At 38.6% G+C, this 5,730-nt stretch overlaps 2 long non-coding RNA genes across 2 annotated transcripts; both read left to right on the top strand.

The window, feature by feature from the left end:
- Positions 1-320: 320 nt before the first annotated feature.
- On the top strand, positions 321-1,397 carry LOC125555571. The gene is made up of 4 exons (XR_007304761.1): positions 321-405; positions 629-779; positions 878-956; positions 1,337-1,397. It is a non-coding gene; the product is annotated as an uncharacterized LOC125555571 (long non-coding RNA).
- Positions 1,398-2,746: 1,349 nt separating this feature from the next.
- Positions 2,747-5,509, top strand: LOC125555570. The gene is made up of 3 exons (XR_007304760.1): positions 2,747-2,795; positions 4,293-4,401; positions 5,158-5,509. It is a non-coding gene; the product is annotated as an uncharacterized LOC125555570 (long non-coding RNA).
- The last annotated feature ends 221 nt before the right edge of the window (positions 5,510-5,730 follow it).

Below are 5,730 nucleotides of genomic sequence, written 5' to 3'. Positions count from 1 at the left end.
CTTCTGCCTCAAGAAGGCGGGAGAACGTGAGCATCCCGCCGCCGCTGCCCGCCGGCCTTCATCTGCTGCCCCACAGAAGGACGTGAGCGCGGGGTGGCGGCGTCCTTTGAAATCCTTTAATTGGGTTACTGAGATTTAGTATTTCTGATCTTCTTCAGTCTTTCGAATAATCGATTGCTGAGATCTTGATCTTGATGTTGAATTTTTCTTGTTTTATTTAAGATTGGTTTTAGATGTAGAGTTGGGTTCATTTTGGATGTGAATGTTGGTTTTTAGATTACTCAATGGTTCATTGTAGAATGGTTTTGGTTGTTGGTGTAGGGAAGCTTTGCATCAATGTTAGACCCCCATTCAAGGTCATGTTCATCCCGGAAGAGCGGAGGCAGATTGTGTTATTTGCACAAGGTATACACAGTATACGTCTCTAACATCATGTCAGTTGATTAAACAAGAGAAGAACTTCTGTTGTTTTGTGAAAGTACAGTCATATGTCTTATTACATTGTCTTCCGCTGTAATCCTTGTTGTAGAATGCCAATTTTATGCCATCGAGATCAACAACCTTCCGATGGATCTGAGAAAGACACCACCTATTGCTTGTCTGAACTTGTGTTGTTCATTGTTTGTAGGTTTCCCAATCTCTCCTGAAGCTTATCCTTTTTGATAGAATCGATCAATTAGCCCGTCTCAAGGTCTTCCTAGATATGCGGCCTTGTTGGAACAAATGGAGTTGGAAAATCCACATCACTTAAAGTCTTAGCTGGCAAGCTGAAACCTCATGTGGGATGATTCAAATTATATCTTCTAAAAAAAGATATTCCCTATATTGTGACCTGCTCAAGATAGTCTTATTTAGCTTTGCACTATTTTTTGTGCAGAATCCGGCAAGAGATCATTACATACTTCTAGGGTTCTGAGCTTCAGAATTATTTTACATGTATATTGGAGGACCTGAAGGTAATGCACCGCTACCTTACATACTTCTTTGGACAATTTTCTAATTTGGCAGGTTTAATTCAAGACTACAATTTTCTAATTTTCTAATTTGGACAATGTATGTGCCCCTTAGAAGACGACTTTATAAAATTCATATGTAGTACTATTTTTGTGTGTGTGATGCATAGCCAAGACAACCTAACTATCTGATCTTTGGGATGCTACTTTTGTGCACACAGGCAACAAAAACCGGTAGCAACGACAATGTTTGCTATGTAGATCAATACCTGCTACATATGCATTGTTTCCTGTTATGATCAATTCCTGCTACACCTACATTGGAACCTATGATGCATTGCGAGACCTGGAACGGCTTCAATTTTGACTTTTTTTTGTTTCAGAGTTGTTTAATCCAGCAATGAAACGCAGGTCATCGCCCATTCTACTCGCAGCATCGGCACAAACTGCCGCTGCTGACCATCATTATTCGGTCGTAATCCTGGCGTCCTCCTCCTGTTGTGCCCTTGGCTTATTGCCTCGAGGTGCCACCCAAATGCGCGTGGCTGCAAAAGTGTTTCATCATGGTCAGGCGCAGGTAGATGACAACAAGCTGCAGAACAATGAGCAGCTCGACAGAGGAGTACCGACGCAACACTCGCCATAGGGAATTGGGAAGGTACAGAGTTGGGTACGTAATCTTCCTCGGTCGTCACTTTTTTTAAACTATCTTCGCCACAGAATGATTCTTGATGGCACTACCTCTCATTTATGTTTCCTTTTCAGCATAATCATATCCCAGTGTGTTGTATATTCTTTTCTCCAATGAGGGTCTGTTGCATGACCAATACATTTCGACCTTCTATCTGATTGCCAGTCTGGTGACGACTTTCTGATAATTTGTATGTCTTTTGGACTGGTTATTAGTTTCTGAAATTAAGGTACTGTGATTTGGGAGGAATAGATGCGTATGGGCTGTTGTTACATTGCAGGAGAGTGAATTGTGATCATTTTCCTATTGTGTATACTCTGTTCTATGTAATCAGATTTTCCTTTACCCTCTTAAAGATATTTCTCCACTTCTTTTTCATTGGTTTGTTTGCAGCCTGATTATATGTTGTATGTGCTCTCCCATTAATGTCTCAGGCCTATTAATTCATATATTAATTGTTCCTGAATTTCTGCAGGCTCCCCTGATCACTATATTTATTGGGAAGCTTGGTGCAAGACAATCTTAGTTTGGGCTATGATGCAACAATAGGTATGTGCTTTTTAACCGTGTTTTGGGTGTTCATTTTTAAGTGCAGTACAAATGTCATGTTTCATATTTCTCCAATAGTGTAATAATCTTTAGAGGTTCGGTAGTTAACTCTTGCATATAGGTACTCTCATATACATGTTTCTATCCTTTTACCTATTTTTGTTTGCCATTTGTTTAAGCGGGCGCTTGCTAATTTTACAAGTTATCTATTGTATATTGCCATGATGCTTTTGATGCCAAAATCATGTTTTTTGCTGCTCATGTTGGCACTGTCCTCCCCATTCTCCAGGTAAAGTTTTAGGTCTAAGCTCCGATGTTCTACACAAATGGCAGATTTAAAAAATAATGAAGTATGATGTGCATGTTTCATGGATTATAACAACATCTTGGTTCTTTATTTTAGGTTCAAGATGAGTGAACAGTATTTGTGATCCAAGTGACTGGTTTTAGCTTGTCAACTTGACATATGTATGCATGAATCCGAATTTTCACATCCTTTGATTCTTTGGGTCATTTTAGAACCTCCGATGTGTTTTTATTTGCAATACACAGTGTCGACGATGCTCTAGGATTAGCAGAAAAACACTTTTGCGTTGCACAAGGTATCTTATCTCTGAAGCTAAAAATAAAGAACCAAGATGTTGTTGCTGCCTTCATCCTCCTTAACATCCGTACAACAACAAGCACGATAACCTAACTTGCCTCTCTTTGTTTGTACTCCCTCCATCCAGAAATACTTGTCGGAGAAATGGATGTATCTAGAACTATTTTAGTTTTAGATACATCCATTTTTATCAATTCTAGGACAAGTATTTTCGGACGGATGAGCTCTCTCCAAAAAAGATAAAATTACAAAATCTGCTCAAACAGTGCACTTACATTTTGACTAATTTTCAGTGAATTTGTTTTTTTTTGTAGAGAGCTCCTTGAATGTTATTTGAGCACCAAATTTTGCAAGCGCCCATAACATTTGTTGATAATCATTCACACAAAGTTTCAGAATTTTTTTAAATGTTTTGGTACATTTTCTTGCGTGGGTGCACCGAGCCAGGGTGTAGAAAAACTACTCTCTGGGAAAGTAGTGGCTGCACCCACCTTCCGTGTACCCATGCAAGAAAACATAGCAAAAAAATACAAAAATTTCTGAAACTTTGTAGGAATGATCATCAACAAATGTTATGGGGGCCTGCAAAGTTTTGGTGGTCAAATAACATTCGAGGAGCTCTCTCCAAAAAAGATAAAATTACAAAATCTGCTCAAACAGTGCACTTACATTTTGACTAATTTTCAGTGAATTTGTTTTTTTTTGTAGAGAGCTCCTTGAATGTTATTTGAGCACCAAATTTTGCAAGCGCCCATAACATTTGTTGATAATCATTCACACAAAGTTTCAGAATTTTTTTAAATGTTTTGGTACATTTTCTTGCGTGGGTGCACCGAGCCAGGGTGTAGAAAAACTACTCTCTGGGAAAGTAGTGGCTGCACCCACCTTCCGTGTACCCATGCAAGAAAACATAGCAAAAAAATACAAAAATTTCTGAAACTTTGTAGGAATGATCATCAACAAATGTTATGGGGGCCTGCAAAGTTTTGGTGGTCAAATAACATTCGAGGAGCTCTCTCCAAAAAAGATAAAATTACAAAATCTGCTCAAACAGTGCACTTACATTTTGACTAATTTTCAGTGAATTTGTTTTTTTTTGTAGAGAGCTCCTTGAATGTTATTTGAGCACCAAATTTTGCAAGAGCCCATAACATTTGTTGATAATCTTTCACAAAAGTTTCAGAATTTTTTGAAATGTTTTGGTACGTTTTCTTGCGTGGGTGCACCATGGGTGCACCGAGCCTGGGTGTAGAAAAACTACTCTCTATTTCATAGTGACATGCCAAACTGTAATTGTTGGAGATGCTACAGGCACTCCAGGTCCAACAACCACATCGTATCTGAAATTGAATATTAAAAGTGGTTAACTTATGGCCTTGCTATTTGGAATCTTGAACAACTTCATTTGTTGCCGACTATAGAAATATACAATCTACTGATTTAGCCACATTTGCAGATCTTATGTTATTACTGCTAACATTCTTTTGATAAATAGGTTTTGATTGCCAAAGCTGGACTTGACTGAGCAGATACATTGACGATGTTCATCAAGGGGTTGTTGGATATCTTGACCGGTCTGCAGTACTTGGAAGAAAACTTCCTAGGTAACGTTCAGGAGATAAATGCTTTTAATGTTACATAGCACACTCCTCTCTGCATGTTCCATGCCAAGTGGAGCAAACCCTGTTTTACTGCTTTTGTGTGACTGTAGTTTGGAACAAGATTCCTTCAGTGGGTTCTACATTTTAAGTTTAATATGAGAAATGTTGTCAAATTATCAATATGCACTTATTATTGTAACTCAATGTGAATCGAGTTCTTTGTATTTCTTTGTGCTTGTTACTGGGTATTATTTGTTAATACCACTCTAAGCAGAGAGAATCAAAACAAAGGATGGTAAGCTGAAACTTACTGCATTTGTTTTTGGAAAACTACCATTGTGTCCAGAACACACATAAATCCGTAGTAGCAACATCCATTCTTATTCTCAGATTCTCAAATGCAGTGGTGCATGAAAATAGATTCCTAGCCATAGGGAAAAACTATGTTGTGAAGCCCAATAAAACTTGAGAAAATGGGTTAATGATGTGGTCCAAGCAAGCTTAAATAAGAGGTAAAGATGCCCAGATCCTGGGATTACCAAAGTTAACGTTTACGTGGCATTCTCATGTGCCAATGCCCGTGCGGCCATGGAGTTAATTGTAAGACGTACTAGAGGTGAGTTCATTATAGCAGCGTCTCAGAGTTATGCAAATATTCCAAACTCTCTGGTTGCTGAAACACTTCTCTCCAGGATGTGGTACGTACGACCTGTGAAGGAGGTAGAATGGCTTGATGTTACCTTTCAATATGATTGTCAGGTACTGGTGGAGATGTGGAACTAATGAAAACAGAACATATCAGACATTATGGGCCTCCTGTGTGAAATTGAGGAGCCGAGCCAAGCCTTTTGTTCCTTACGGTGTCTTCTATTCTTAGAGGCTGATTTCTGTGTGCAAAACTGCCCCTGCAGGTTAGTGACCGGAGATTGTGGCATAATGCTGCTCCGGATCAACTTGCTTTTTGATGCAAACTGACAGTAATCATGAGGAAGAGAGCTGAGCTCCTTTGATTGTGAAAAAAGTCCCTTTGATCTTTTGGTGTTAAGAGGATTGTACTTCACAATATTGGTTCAATGCCGTTGATATTTTTATGTGAGATATCTGCTTTCCATTTTAGTGTTCATTCAGGTGTGTTTTGAGTATTTGCAACATGTGATCGAGTGTCAGTATTTTCATAATACACTATCAATGCCTATGCCATTTGCAACTTTACATAAGCATTTGGTTAGCAACCTCATCTAAAAAGTATGTGTTGATCTACTATCCCTTGTTCTTTTCCTCAAATTTTAGTTATGAATTGCTTACACCATAATATTCAAGACCAAATGTAGG

This window comes from Triticum urartu, chromosome 5 (genome assembly GCF_003073215.2).
Source record: "Triticum urartu cultivar G1812 chromosome 5, Tu2.1, whole genome shotgun sequence".
Taxonomy (NCBI): Eukaryota; Viridiplantae; Streptophyta; class Magnoliopsida; order Poales; family Poaceae; genus Triticum; species Triticum urartu.
The sequence above is the reverse complement of the archived record's forward strand: the minus strand, read 5'-3'. Positions and strand labels throughout refer to the sequence as shown.